This window comes from Coccinella septempunctata, chromosome 1, assembly GCF_907165205.1.
Source record: "Coccinella septempunctata chromosome 1, icCocSept1.1, whole genome shotgun sequence".
In the NCBI taxonomy this organism is placed as follows: Eukaryota; Metazoa; Arthropoda; class Insecta; order Coleoptera; family Coccinellidae; genus Coccinella; species Coccinella septempunctata.
Window position 1 is genome coordinate 41,425,174 of NC_058189.1, and position 17,130 is coordinate 41,442,303.

General features: G+C 33.5%; 1 non-coding gene across 1 annotated transcript; it reads right to left on the reverse strand.

Annotated features, from left to right (window-relative positions):
• Window positions 1-540: 540 nt before the first annotated feature.
• Window positions 541-612, reverse strand: Trnah-gug. The gene has a single exon. It is a non-coding gene; the product is annotated as a tRNA-His (tRNA).
• Window positions 613-17,130: the final 16,518 nt, after the last annotated feature.

Genomic DNA, 17,130 nt, shown 5'->3' on the forward strand with positions numbered 1-17,130 from the left:
CCCGTAAACCTTTAAACTTTTGAGGCTGAGTTCCATCCTCATTGTCTTGGTTCTGAATGACGAAAGAATCGGGAACATCCGGGGTGCGTTCGAGATCGGATCCCCCTTTTTTTCCGTCCATTTCACTCGGTGGAATATCCACTTCTCTCTGATATTTCTATACTATCTACATAATACTAAGTGAATCTTTGAACTGCGTATAGACAGTAGACTGCTGTTTGCATTTAGTTAGCCAAAGAACAAATCTCTATAGAGCCTCTGTCTCGACAAGTACCAGTATATTCAGAGTTATGATGCCAACCAACAAGTTTGTAGTATTCTGTTTATTGTATGTTCTCTTCATTAAGACTTTCCTTCACGATATCGAGCTCCTTTTTATTATTGAAAACCACCCGATATGAAGCATCTGATCTGATAAAAGAGGTACTTACTAGAAAAAACATGATGAAAATTGGTCCTCGCAGATATTCACCTAGGTTATCTTCACTTCATTTCAGGTGGTTTAAAAAGTACAGCTCCACCGTGACAATGCTTTCACATTGCCGTGACCAGGATTCGAACCTGGGTTACTACGGCCACAACGTAGGGTCCTAACCACTAGACGATCACGGCTACTGGAGCACTGATTAAGTGAAAGAATATAACCATAATTGAATTTTGCATTCCTTGAATCTGAGGTGAGCTCCTAAAGTTATCCAAGCGTGGTAGATTGTACGCAGCAGTTGAGTATCAACCATAGACTTATTATGTCTATGGTATCAACCCACTCTGAATTAATACGGCTGAGATCTAACGCAGTGTATTCAAAAGTGGATTTCTTTTTTAGGTGATTTGACCTCTGGTATACTATTATTTCTAACATAGATTTTATTCTGTGTTAAAAAATTCAATCCATCGATAGTGAAGAATAGTGTCTTTGGCCTCGGTATTCATGAAATTAATTTTATTATGGTTTGTTCAAGCCAAATCGGTCAGAAAAGGGGGATGGCCTTCTTGTTCCTTACGGCATCTTGACCATTTGTATTTTGAATATTTGAATTGATTCGTTTCATAAGAGTTTATCTGGAAATGTTACGGCTGAAAATAGGTGTGAGCATAAACTTAAGATTAACCGGCTTAACTTAGGTTTATATTCGAGGAACGGCTAAAGTTCGATAAAGTATTCATCTGCGTCAGGGAATTTCATCTTTAGCCGGCTAATATGCACATTACCCAAAAGGGAAACGCTAAAAATGTATTCGATGGACACAAGGAGGCGTGATGTCTTTTGAATAGTCCGATGGGAGAAGACGAAAGCTCGCGGCCACGTTTAGGTTTCAATTTTTAGAATTGAAATATGCAAAATAACATAGAATGCTATATGCTATACTATGCTATATACTATACTATCGTATTGAGGTTTTGTTACATAACGGCCATGTGTTTTCAATTTAACATTTAATGAATAATTTTCATCTGTTTAGGAGATTTACGCTCTTCAAATCGAACCTTTTTTTAAATTATGCAGAAGTCTCGAGTTTTGTCATCAGGCGTTTAGATTTTTAAATTCGCTAATGTGGTTACATTGAGTTGAGACACAGTACAAACAAATATATGTTTATTCTCAATTTCTCAACTGCTCAACAGAATGCTTTTCCGCTATTAAAAATATGTGAAATTCATACAAAAATGCATTGCATTAATAGTTTGATTATATTCTGATTTCTTCAAATTTTTTTAATTGACGAAAATTTGCGCCCCTCAAGCCTTACCAAAACTTTTCCTTTTTTCTATTAGCTTCTATATTTTTAGCCAATGGGCTGTGGTTACTTAAGTTTAACCGGCTAAAGATAGAAGACACTAACATTAGCAAATACCCGAAGCTAAACCTGAGTTTAGTCGGCTAATCTTAAGTTTATGTTCACACCTATCTTTAGCCGTAACATATCCATCGAATAAATTTTTAGCCGTTTCGTTTTGGGTGATGTGCACATCCGTCGGCTAAAGATGAAATTGCCAGACGCATATAAACATTTTATCGAACTTTAGCCGGTTCTCGAATATAAACCTAAGTTTAGCCGGCTAATCTTAAGTTTATGCTCACACCTATCTTTAGCCGTAACAGATATAAATCTCTGTTTTTAAACTATCATTCAACTATAATATACAAGTTTCGCTTTTTCAGTTGAGTAAAATTTGTATCTTAGAGTTTCGAGAATACCTCATTACAAAGAAAATTTCAAAGAACTGCTTAGTGCTCGAAAAACGTAAGTACTTTCACAAAGTGAATAGCGAATTTTCCCCACTCGGGATTACTTACAAGTGCTGAATGACCGAGGTACATACTCGTTATCTTTATCCTATTTCCTGTCAAATTTTCCATGTACATCCTACACGACACAAGATGAAGACATCTAGTAATATCATTTCCTTCCACTCATACTCGCAATATCAATTATGAGGATAACCTGAATAGCTACTTAATTGAATCAATTAGGTAGTTTTATAGGATGAAATGTTTCGTAATTAAGGTCCATAATTGCCCACTTCTGTAATCACCGTTCAGCAAAGCATCCACCACGTGTTAATATAGTTAAGTATATATCAAAATATTTTCTCTCTGCCGAGTCACATCCTCCAAGAACAGAGTTAATTGTGGCAAGTGTTCGCTTGGCCCTAAGCCGTCAGCGCGGAAAGAAATTGTGAAAGAAATCTCCACATCCTGTAGTACGCCTTGATGACGTTTAATGAATGACTATGACCGATCCTTTTCCTCTTCTTATCTTGTCGGTCTGAAATAGAAGTGACACCTGAGGGAAATTGTAGAAGATGAACGCAAGCACTCTGAGTCATCTGTCAAATATAAGTTGAAGTTTTTCCTGTTCATTACATTACATTCACTCCTATATTAGACGAAATGACCTTCCAGGTGTTGTTCTACAATTCCATGCCAGTGTTGCACTTCCATTTATTTAAATACATACTTGAAAAATTCGAATATTCATCAACAAGCAGCTATACAACGAAAAACTCGATCGATATGCTTGTTCTTGTTTAAATACAAAAAAAAAACTACACATATACTTCATTCAAATTTATTTTAGCAGTCGGTTGGCCATGAAATAATTTTCTCAAGTTTTTGTAACTAGAACGAAGTTAGGTTGGCACTCATGAAATGTCGTTAATGTCATAACGCCGTTGCCACAACTAATATCAATTTTTATTACGAAAATTCGAAAATGCCGAAAGTGATTGAAAAAAGAGACAATGTTTCAGGAAGTGCTATTTAGAATTCAGGTCCGCTCATTCAAATTGTTATACCCTGATATTCTGAAATCCACAATACGTCAGACGATAGCGAACATATTCAATGTAAGAGAATTTATATTATAGCTTTGTTTTGGTTCGCACTTGAGGCGGTTCTGAATCGGTTCAAAGTAGTGGAGCAGCAAAGGTGTGGGAAGCTACACGCATGCTACGCGCGAGCTTACGCTGAATAAATAAATATGCGACTGTTTTTAACCGTTCTGGAACCATCTTGAAAGCGAACCAAAACAGGCCTAATGTTTCATCTGAATCTAAACGACTTATATTTCAGCTCAATATTTTAACAATCAGAACGATTGTGAATGAAGAGGATGACAAAGAATTTCCTTCTATTGGGAGACCCAAAAAAGTGGTGGCATTTGGGAATTTTATGTTTGAGTGAATTAATGCGAAAAGTTAACTACAGGATTTTCGATAAATGTCATCGGAGAATGAGTTCCCTAAAATGGATTTTTCTGTTTTTCATTTGACTTGTCCTATACAATGTAAATGTCTTAAGGTACTAATAAATACATAATTATTATAATTACATCAATGTATTAAGATGAATAGCCACAAATACGCGCAAGTTGCCCTGTTACTGTTTATTCAAGTGAAATTTTTGTTCAACGGTGAAGTTGCATCTTAACTTGAAACTTCCTTCAATTCATTTTAGTTATATTGATGCAAGATGATTTTTGTTGAAAAATTTAACATTCTTGTAATTATCTGTTAATTCCTTCGGGAGATACCCATTGCCAACCACTGCATCATATGCATTTCATCTTCGGGTTAATATTTTTGAAATCTAAAAATGATGTAAGCCAAAGAAGATAACGAACATTAACTCTCCTCAAGCTAGTGCATATTATGATATTATACTGATCTCTTGTATTTTCCATGCAAATAACTGGATTTGGTATGCCTTCAATCAGTTTGTATAAACTTCAATTATGTTCGTCACATATTTTCCGAAGAGATTCGACATTGTGATAAAATACGTAATAACAGAAACTTTTACGTAGAACGGGCAACATAGCGTTGATTTAAAACCCAAAAATGTTTTGACAAGCTTCATAACCCCACATTTTCGTACTATACAGAGTGAAATGTGTCAAATTTCCATGGCCAACCGACTGCTAAAATAAAGTTGAATGAAGTATAGTTGGGTATTCCAAGAGGAAAATTTGAGATTAACTGGGGCGTGTCAGATATACCTTGGATCATTTGATGACCTATAAATCAAAAATTAGCCTTTGCTGAAATAACTTCCGCTATGAGATTTGAAATATTTTTGCATTCATTATGGAAGGTGTATATCATAAAATTCTCAAAAAGATTTATCCAAACGTTCAACAGTTTTCGGATAAAGGGCGATGCGCCCAAGGCGCTAGGTGGTGAAGTCTTAGAATTGTACATATAATTTTAACACTAACAGTTCATTTTTGAGATCAAAAGAAATACTTTTTCACTTCACTTTTTTTTCGCTTTCGGCCTAGATAAAAAAAATAGCCATTTTAAGTCTTCATAATGAACTATGCCACCTCAGGAAATGTGACACAGGAGTTTTTTCAAGCATTAAATTTACGAGTTTACACCTTGAAAATAAGCTACTATAATAGAAACACAAGCATAATAAACTTACTTTTTCCAATCCATTTGGTGTAATTATAATGCAACTTGATAATGCAATTTCATCGGCGATTGATATGGAATATTCCTTAAAGATTGAATTGATGTGGCCGTCTCTTGATGACAATCCATAATTGGACTTAAAACAGATATTAAGATTTTCACAAATTGAGTTTTCAAACCACGACACGTGTTTTACCTTCACCTTTCTTTACTTTCACCCACCTGAAGATGCTATTGTGATAGGGAAACACGTGTTGTGGTTTAAAAATTAGTTTTGTGAAAATCGTATAATCTGTTTTGAGTTCAATATTCTTCTCTTGATTTCTATTTTATTTTCGATAATAGAAACGAAGTATGCTCTGATATTCATCTCCATTATATGTACATAAAATAATTTATAATCGGTGTACATTCAATTTCGTAAGAGAGTTACCAGTTTCAAACATTACCCATTCAACCTTACATTTTTATTATAAATAAATTGTAATGAAGGGGAAGTTTTCTGGCCAAAATACCCCCTCATTTAGAATGATCTTTTTAGTTTCATTTCAGTAATTTTATTTTTGAATTAATTTTGAGATAAATATTTTCAATTTCCAATTCAGGATTCCGACATTCCGTTTTCAGTTCTGAGAAACGATGTCGCACATCCTGAATTGGAAGATAACCGTGTCGAAGAGCTCCACTCCTACAGCTAGTAAAGCACCCGCTGGTGTGGATACTCAGGGCGTGCAGAACGCACTTTGGAGTGGCTAACCCTCTTTCCTTCCTTGTTTTCCAACGCTAATTTCAAACAACCATGCAAAGTACCCAAATTTTTCCATTTCGAAGATGTTTTTAATTATATCAAATTACTCGAACATGGCTCATTATACGAGAAAATATGCAAGATACTTTTCATTAGTGAGCGTTCAACTTACTTTTAAGAGTTGGGTTCTTTCATTGGTTTCTTGAATTTCTGAAAGTTTTAGGTATGTATAAAGTTCATAATGAAGAAACTGTATGATGTGTGAGGAATTATATGTTAGTAGAAGATTCATAACATCAATGAAAAACTATAATCCGAAAATTACTCCATTTGATAAAATCGTTGGTGGGATATAGGTAACTAAAGTGTTTTATGAATTTTCAACACTCTGTTTCCTTTTTCCGAACCGAAAAAAATGATGAGAAGAAAAAGTGTTTCATTTGACCTCCAGGAATCTTTTATATATGTAGTATATGTACAAGTCAAAGACTCGACCTGGTTTCGTCAACTAAGTGCATGTTAAAGACTCATATAAACGGTATCAAAACCTAACACGTTCGATATAATAAAAATATATTTGTAATTTTTCACCACTGTCTACTGTAGACCCTCTCCCCACCGAATAAAGGGTATATCTGATATAATTTTTTTCTTCCTACCATATAATCTTCACAATCCACTTAGTCTCCATGAAACTCGAGTAAGCTTTGAACTCAATCAAGTTGTAGGATTCCATAAACAGAAGAAGCTTGAAAACTGATTACGCTTGGATTATCTGGCTGCAAAAACGAAATTCATATTCGCATATAAACTTGTTGGGAAAAACCATTAGATTTTCTCAATTATTTGACTCAACCAGTGTACCGAAAATTGCTATCGTTTGTTACTTCTTTCGATTGTAAAAAAAAAATCAGTCATGAGAATTGCAATATCTCTACACGAAAGATTAGCCGCTACCCTCAGTTCAATTAGTCTTTTCAATTCAAAATATTTCATATTTCTTAGTTGAAATGTACAGTTGAAAAAATCGAGTTGAACTGAGACTAAAATACCCACTTATGTACAGTTTCTAGTGACAGTTTTAACTGTACAGTTAAAGCCGGCCTCACGTTGTCGAAAAATCAAATTGAAGATACGGTAGTTGTAACATAGACCAATGTCACCGAGTATATAGGTAGGTAGGTAACTAGCAGGAATGAGAATATTGTGAACAATCTAATATACAACTGGCTCATAATGAATGGATAGAAATATCTCATTGATTACACTATCTGCTTGAAGAAATCACGCTTGGCTGACCCTACTTCCGTTAGAAATAGAATTTATGTCCAAATTCACAACGATTATGCCACAACTACTATAATAATTCATTTCATTCAGAACTTCACGATGAATGAATATGTTTCATAATGATCTCCACTAAAGAATTCATCATTGCAAACGGCAGTTTTTCTTTCCAATTCTGTATACACATTAATTGTTCCAGTGATTTGATGGAGGAAACAATTATTCACAACTCACTCCAGGTAAATCAATAGAATCATAAACGGTTCAGAATAATCAGTTTTATTCCACACATCGGATGGTATTTACAATCGGGATATTCATATTATGACGGATTTATGATTGTAAAGGCTGTTTTATGCTGGTCGCTTATTGAAACTTCACATTAATCATGAATTTTGAAGTATGAAATTTTGATGGTCTGACAAGGCTTAGATTGAGGTATAAGCATGGAAGTTCTTGCATGAATTTCAACTTCCAGGATATGGAAATATTAAATTTTAAGTTCAATAAATGATAACAGCAAGTTGGAATTTTTAAAAGGTGTATACTTTAATTTTAAGACATCTACAAGTTTCCAACTTTCTCCTGAAATTGATCATATTCTTACATCGTGAACATGTATCATAATTATAATTTCGTTTGATCTCGTTGAATAATCCCCCCGGTATTGAAATTTGTTGAGTGATCGCATCCATATTCGGTAAATTCCTGTCATCATTTATTGAATTTACTGAATATGGATGCGATCACTCAACAAATTTCACTACTGGGAGGATTATTCAAGGAGATCAAACGAAATTATAATACTGATACATGTTCACGTTGTGAGAATATGATCAATTTCAGCAGAAAGTTGGCAAAGTTGTAAATGTCTTAGAATTAAAGTACACACCTTTTCAAAATTCCAAATTCCTGTTATCATTTATTGAATTTACTGAATATGGATGCGATCACTCAACGAATTCCACTACTGGGAGGATTATTCAAGGAGATCAAACGAAATTATAGTAATGATACATGTTCACGTTGTAAGAATATGATCAATTTCAGCAGAAGTTGGCAGAGTTGTAAATGTCTTAGAATTAAAGTATACACCTTTTCAAAATTCCAAATTCCTGTTATCATTTATTGAATTTACTGAATATGGATGCGATCACTCAACAAATTTCACTACTGGGAGGATTATTCAATGAGATCAAACGAAATTATAGTAATGATACATGTTCACGTTGTAAGAATATGATCAATTTCAGCAGAAAGTTGTCAAAATTGTAAATGTTTTAGAATTAAAGTATACACCTTTTCAAAATTCCAAATTCCTATTATCATTTATTGAATTTACTGAATATGGATGCGATCACTCAACAAATTTCAATACCGGGGGATTATTTAACGAGATCAAACGAAATTATAGTAATGATACATCTTCACGTTGTCAGAATATGATCAATTTCAGCAGAAAGTTGTCAAAGTTGTATATGTTTTAGAATTAAAGTATACATCTTTTCAAAATTCCAAATTCCTGTTATCATTTTTATTGAATATACTGAATATGGATGCGATCACTCAACAAATTTGACTACTGGGAGGATTATTCAAGGAGATCAAACGAAATTATAGTAATGATACATGTTCACGTTGTAAGAATATGATCAATTTCAGCAGAAAGTTGTCAAAATTGTAAATGTTTTAGAATTAAACTATACACCTTTTCAAAATTCCAAATTCCTATTATCATTTATTGAATTTACTGAATATGGATGCGATCACTCAACAAATTTCAATACCGGGGGATTATTTAACGAGATCAAACGAAATTATAGTAATGATACATCTTCACGTTGTCAGAATATGATCAATTTCAGCAGAAAGTTGTCAAAGTTGTAAATGTTTTAGAATTAAAGTATACATCTTTTCAAAATTCCAAATTCCTTTTATCATTTTTATTGAATATACTGAATATGGATGCGATCACTCAACAAATTTCACTACTGGGAGGATTATTCAAGGAGATCAAACGAAATTATAGTAATGATACATGTTCACGTTGTAAGAATATGATCAATTTCAGCAGAAAGTTGTCAAAGTTGTAAATGTTTTAGAATTAAAGTATACACCTTTTCAAAATTCCAAATTCCTATTATCATTTATTGAATTTACTGAATATGGATGCGATCACTCAACAAATTTCAATACCGGGGGATTATTTAACGATATCAAACGAAATTATAGTAATGATACATCTTCACGTTGTCAGAATATGATCAATTTCAGCAGAAAGTTGTCAAAGTTGTAAATGTTTTAGAATTAAAGTATACATCTTTTCAAAATTCCAAATTCCTGTTATCATTTTTATTGAATTTACTGAATATGGATGCGATCACTCAACAAATTTCACTACTGGGAGGATTATTCAAGGAGATCAAACGAAATTATAGTAATGATACATGTTCACGTAGTAAGAATATGATCAATTTTAGCAGAAAGTTGGCAAAGGTGTAAATATCTTAGAATTAAAGTATACACTTTTTCAAAATTCCAAATTTCTGTTATCATTTATTGAATTTACTGAATATGGATGCGATCACTCAACAAATTTCACTACTGGGAGGATTATTCAAGGAGATCAAACGAAATTATAGTAATGATACATGTTCACGTTGTAAGAATATGATCAATTTCAGCAGAAAGTTGGCAAAGTTGTAAATGTCTTAGAATTAAAGTATACACCTTTTCAAAATTCCAAATTCCTGTTATCATTTATTGAATTTACTGAATATGGATGCGATCACTCAACAAATTTCACTACTGAGAGGATTATTCAAGGAGATCAAACGAAATTATAGTAATGATACATGTTCACGTTGTAAGAATATGATCAATTTTAGCAGAAAGTTGGCAAAGGTGTAAATATCTTAGAATTAAAGTATACACTTTTTCAAAATTCCAAATTTCTGTTATCATTTATTGAATTTACTGAATATGGATGCGATCACTCAACAAATTTCACTACTGGGAGGATTATTCAAGGAGATCAAACGAAATTATAGTAATGATACATGTTCACGTTGTAAGAATATGATCAATTTCAGCAGAAAGTTGGCAAAGTTGTAAATGTCTCAGAATTAAAGTATGTATACACCTTTTCAAAATTCCAAATTCCTGTTATCATTTATTGAATTTACTGAATATGGATGCGATCACCCAACAAATTTCACTACTGGGAAGATTATTCAATGAGATCAAACGAAATTATAGTAATGATACATGTTCACGTTGTGAGAATATGATCAATTTCAGCAGAAAGTTGACAAAGTTGTAAATGTTTTAGAATTAAAGTATACACCTTTTCAAAATTCCAAATTACTGTTATCATTTATTGAATTTACTGAATATGGATGCGATCACTCAACAAATTTGACTACTGGGGGGATTATTTAAGGAGATCAAACGAAATGTAATGATACATCTTCACGTTGTAAGAATATGATCAATTTCAGCAGAAAGTTGGCAAAGTTGTAGATGACTTTGAATTAAAGTATAAACCTTTTAAAAATTCCAAATTCCTGTTATCATTTATTGAATAATATTAATTTTAGAGAGTTCAATCGCAGAGGACCTGCGCTCTCCCATGATGTTTATATGATGCAATCCTTGCAGAGGCAGAGATGGAAATAATACTGAATGTCACCCTGAAGAAAATTCCAGTAAAAAAATTGCAGCTTCAACGTATACATCGAAATCATGAAAAGAGCACATTTACCCAGCAGGTGGAAAGTTTATAGAAGAACACTCGGCAGAACAATAATTATTGAGGCTAACAGAAAGATTCCAAAAAAAAGCATCCTTGTCAATATAGGGTCATTCCATTTGTAAAAGGCTCATGAATCTCAGTTTTTGTGTTTTTTCTGTTGAGATTCCTGTTTATAGAAATGAAAAGTTCGCTATAGGAATCATGCTACGTATCTGTTGATGAATTATTTTTTTCTCAAAAAAGGTTACTTTTGGCAAGACATTACGAGAGACCATATTTGTTCAAATTGGCTCAAGCTATAGAAAATTTATTGTTTAATGGTATAAACTAAATGAGGAAAAATTTTTCTGGCGGAACAAATTTTAGGAGTGGCTTTTTATAGGGGAATCCATCAAAAAAAATTTTATTGCTTTCTCCCTGCCTTAGAATGTCTGCTCAATTTCTGTTTTGTCAGTTCCCAGGTTTGTAAAAAAAATGAAGATTGTTTTTAGGTGCCATCTTTAGCTCTATCTGAGAATAGGCCACCTCAAAAAAATTCATATGAAAGACCCACACTATTCTTTAGGAATCAGCCCTCAAATTTTTTCGCAACTATTCATCTACACCCTATATAAATCATAGCCCAAATTCTTAACTGAAAAACTGGTTTCTGAGAAATTTGAGATATAGTATCATAGTTTGAATCAGCTGATCAGGTGAAATATATGGAATATTTGCGGAGATTTCTCCATTTGAAATGTTAAATAAACATAATAATATTTGAAAGAATGGAGACTTTAGCAATGGAGATAAAAAATATTCTTCAATTATTATTTGATAATGAATGTAGATTTAATTTCGAAAAATTTTGAGTATTGGACAGTGAAAAGGAGCAGAAAACAGAAATATTTTGGGGATTATTCATATCGGTAACCTAAAAAGGTAAGCTCGAGGAAGCTCGGCAAATCTTGAAACTGAAGAATTCCACAAAAATCAACTCAAAAACTTGATTTCCACGCCCATACCAAACATTTTATATTTTAGGCCAAACGAATTGGGGTTGATGCAGAACTTTTAAAATCAAATAAAATTCTGACGATCAACGTCAACTGTATGGAAGAAAAACTCAAAAATTTCAACGCTTAACTTTTACAGACCGTCGCGTCTGCAGAGGAACACCCTGTATGCTGTAGTTAACTGAATCCACCAAGAATTGATGTCCAGAAACCATTTTTACATCCATTTTTTTATCCGGAATCTCTCAGGCATCACATTTTATAGAAACATATACCTAGATACCTAGATATAATTCGAAAACTATAACCTAAAATTATTGTGTTTCTTGAGAGCATGTCGGAAACCTCAAATTGTCCCACCCCAATTTCTGACTCACAGTAGTATCCTATCGATCTCGTCAACCCCAAGGAAAAATGCCAATCTCAGTAAATGCTTTGAATGGATCAACTCGATTATAAGGAAACCTTTCGAGAAAATGAAATGCTGTTCTTGTTAGTCAGTGGTAAGGCTTCCATTAGCGCGATTACTTCACTGCCTTGTCTAGGGTAATGCCCCTTTATTTCAATGATAGGAGGGATTGATTACACAAGTTGTAAGGAAAATCAAAACAACTTTCGTCCAACTTCATTGAAAAACGCTAAAAAAATTTTAGTTTCCATTTTGCTGCATTGAAACGAAAGTTGCTTCAATTTTGATTGAAACTTTTTTCATCTGATTTTAATTATTATTATTTTCAATTTTTCGAAACATTTGAATAAATTTAGTTCAATATTTTGAAATCGGATCAGAAAAGAGTCAAACAAAATTTGGATATGAATAATGAGAATCTGCACTAAAAAATATACCTTTCCATTTGAGAAAATTAAGTTGAACTCGAAAAGCAAAAACAGTCTCCCCGTGATAATTGACACTTTCACTTTCACTTCTTATGGAATAATATACTATCTATTTGGTACGTATGTGTACCTTGACATGCCCTTCAAAAATAGTCATGAAAAATTATTATTACGATTTTACAAATTATGGATAACTTCATATATCAAATTTTCAATCCAGTGTATATCATTTTCTTATATGTATGTCCTGCCTGAGCATATTAACAAAAGAAGAATATTCGATTTACTGATTTTTTTTTACTCTGCACTCGCACTGTATTGTATGCTGAATAAATATAAATTGTATACATTTTTCTATAAAATTAGAAAGTAATAAGATAATATCCGTGGAGTGGAGATCATTGATCTACTTCGTCAAGGATAATACACAAATGTCTGCTTCATGAAATAATGAATTGAATTAATGTTTCCCTGCAGAAAATCATGTTTTTTCTTTAACTTTTGGAACTCATCTTTTATACATGATTTATCGCAATGGCCTGTTGAACGTTTATGGAAAACTAAAATTTTGTGCTGACAATGCCCCAAAAGTTGGGGTTTTCGACAATGAACATTCCCATAAAATATTTTAAGACTTCCCGTTTCACCAAAAACAGCCTACTACTTTCTTATTTCAAATGGTACACCCAGTATATCTTCTTATAGTAATATAACTCATTTGATGACAATCAACAAAATATTCTGGGTGAAAACTCAACGGTTCATAATTGTGATTCTTATTAAAAAAAATGTGAAAATGGGAGGTTGCGCTTTTACGAATATATATATTTTTCAGAAAAATCTTCAGTTTTTCTATCGAGTAGCATTACAAAACTGTTCGCTGCTGTTCGCTGGACTGAAAGTATACAGAGTGTTCATGAGATGATCATGAAGTTGGGCAAAGCGAATTAATTAAAATTCAAGATTTCTAAATTACTACCTACCTAAATTTTTATACCAATTCTGCGCAAAAAAAGAGGGGTTACCTGAATAAATTCTATACCTGAGAAGAAATATGTAATTTCAAGGAAAAACTTGCAATAAGAGAATGCCGCCATTTCGAACTGCTTGATTAGTCTGTGACTTCCGGAAACAACAGAAAGAAATAATTCGAAGTTCCGTTAAATGATTTTAACATTTCATAGATTTTATCTACTGAATTGTTTGTTGGGATTGTTGAGAATCAATGAACAAATTTCGAAGTTGCCATTTTCGCTTATTTCTAGTTTTTCCTTAATAACTCTGAAAAGTCTGAAAGTTTTCATTTTGAGTAAATGGCCTGTATTTTCATGTAGAATCGACTGCAGTAGTGAAAAGTATACTACATTCACTTTTATAAAAGCATTTTGACATTCGGTTGTCCACGATGCAATTTTCTTAAGTATTTTTAACTAAAAAGGAGTAAGGTTGGCACTCATGAAATGACGAATGTCATAACGACTACTATTAATATAACAAAATTGTCGAAAGTGATTGAAGTATCAGAGAAGTGCTTTTAGAATAGTAATCCCGATATCCCGAAATCTATAATACAGGGTGGGCTTTTTAAAACGAAACAGACGAGAAAACCACCTTAATAGTTGAAGAAAGTAATTACCAATAATAATTATTTCCTTGTTAAATGTTGACAATTAATGGTTCCCATCGTAACCACAGAATGAATTAGTAAAATAATTGATGATTTCACATAGCATGGTTAGCGGAATGACTGGTACTGTACGAAATTCAAAATTGAATATCTCGAAAACAAATGCATTAAATGAGAAAAAAATTATTACGCTGAATTCAGGATGAAAAGACCTTTTAAATGAGGTATCACTCACCTTATCTTTCCTTTTCAAAATTTAGAGGTTGGGGTTCTAACACTAAGGGTTGAAGTGATATAGTTGTAAATTTGACCTTGAAAGTTGTCCCCCTCGAAACAAAAATCGACTTGACCGGGCATTTTTTCGAAATAAATTTATTCCGTCCGTTATCTCGTCCGTTTCGTTTTAAAAAGCCCACCCAGTATATCAGACGGTATCGAACATTTCCAATGTAAGTAAATTAGGCCGTTTCCGGTATGACCGAAAGTTGGAAAGTTTCAGAGGTTTGGAAATATTTCAGGATGAAAGTTCATTGTCGAAGACCTGAACATACAGATTTTCAGCACAAAACTGTGATGAGTTTTCGAGTTTTCCATAAACGTCTAAAAGGCCATCGACATGAATATCCCTGTAAACTCAAATTGTAAAAAAACAATATTTTTTATTCATCACTGATATTCGAGAATTCGTTGAAATACAAGTGAAACTAATTTTCCACTGCACCCTCCCTTACTCCACACCCTGCGACCGATCAATAGGTCATCAACATACCTACTTTGAGCTACAAAAACGTTACGCAGACGTGCGCTTTCGCAGCTTGTACAGGGTGGGCAAAATTCGTTGTCTACTGAGGGGATCTCGAAAACTATAGCAGCTAGATGAAAACGGACGACACATTCTCGAGCTCTTTTTTCTCGACTAATCCAAAACTGAAAACAGATCCAGCCTAACGTTCATAGATTTTGAGTTATGAACGAAAATTGAGAAATTGTCATTTTTAATGAAGCTGAATAACTCGCTTATTTGAACTTGTATTCGAAATCTGTTGTTACATTCTACAGGCACTTTTTTATGAGGAATTCGAATATGATATCAATAAATTTTTTGATCTAGTCATTTTCGAGATACGACAGGGATTTCTGATTTTTCAAATGTAAACTATAGTTGAAAGTTCTTTCGTCTTGCTGCAATTTTTTTGCTGATTTCAAAAATGTATCATATGTCGCTATTCACATGAATATAACGTAAGAAAAAAAATTCAATACTTTTTCCAGCTTTTCGATTCACTGTTGAATTTTCAGTAGGCTGGCGTAACCATAGCGACAGTTGAAAATGCATTATGGTTCGTGAACTCCATATAATCCCATGTGAACACAACCTTCTGCGATAGGAATAATTATTTCTTTTATATATCGATATCGAGATCGATATACCTTTAAAGAGAGTAAAAGACTTTCGTCTGATTATTAAAGGAGAAAATTTATTCAATTATCGTTTTTCTATTTATGAAAGAAACTTCAAGAGTCAGTAATATGATGAATAAAATACGATAGCTATCTATAATTATAATTTTTAAAGATGTAAGATGATGAAAAATGGGTACTTCTGTCAACGGTAGTGGTCGAATTGTGAACCATCGTAAGATAAGCACGCCAAACATCGCGAGAACAAACGATGGCAAATTAATCATCGAAATATTTATTCAGCAATCCCTGATTTCAATCAAAGAGGCTCAGGTTCACAAAATATAATGCATAAAATCAGAAATCCCTTTCGTATCTCGAAAATGACTGGATCGAAAAATTTCTTAGTATCATATTTGAATTCCTCATAAAAATGTGCCTAGTAGAATGTAACAACGGATTTCGAATACGAGTTCAAATAAGCGAGTTATTCAGCTTCATTGAAAATGACAATTTCTCAATTTTCGTTCATAACTCAAAATCTATGACCGTTAGGCTGGATCTGTTTTCAGATTTGGAATAGTAAGGAAAAAAGAGCTCGAAAATGTGTCATCCGTTTTCTTCTAGCTGCTATAGTTAACGAGATCCTCTCAGTAGACAACGAATTTTGCCCACCCTGTACATTTCAACGAAAAGCTGTCTCGAAAAATCCTATCCCAGCCAGAATGTTTGCAGTCACTATGACTTCACGACCACGTAATGAGTAGATGTATTCATTGAAGCCGCTCCCTCATGTAATGTAGGGGATGAAGGGGATTTCCCGGACGACGGACCGGGGGGAAAATCCTCCCCTTCCGCTTATTTTATATGGTTTTATGGTGTACGAGATGTGCTTTTATTACTTTCGATCCCGGCGTATCCAGCATCCCTTGGCTGCTAGCGATTTTCGGGAGAAGTGATATGTCAATTTCATAGACAGTTGATCTGGACCGTTTCGTCCGCAGGGGTTCCTACATAACTTAATTATTGTACAGTAAAACGCCCTGATTTGGTCCCGATTCTTGCTGGGAATCGTTTTTGATGAAGGAGTCTTACGGAACTGAAGACAAGAAATCTTTACCGATTCTTACGGAAAATGCCAAAGTGAGAAGTTTAGACGATAATATTGGTGCATAGGTTCCAATTGGGGAAACATACATTTTCTTTTATCTGTTTGTTTGTAAAAATATATACAAATTCTCCATGGAATAACTATCATTCCGTGCCTGACCTCTATATTGGCAGTTTTATTGGCTCTCTGTGAAGCTTTGGCCGTAAACTGTAAATTTATTTCCTCATACTTTGTCCATTATTCACGATAATTTATGTTGAAATTGAGAGTGTTCATCCTGGACGATATTTAATTCCAAAATGTCAATAAAAAACTAGTCGGTTGGCCTTGGAAATTTGTAACATTCCACATGTGAGCTTATGGCGCTTGTCTGGAAAACGAGACGAGATTTTCGAAAACGAGGATCTCGGGAACATCACAAAGCATAACATCTGAAAATGAGGGACGGGA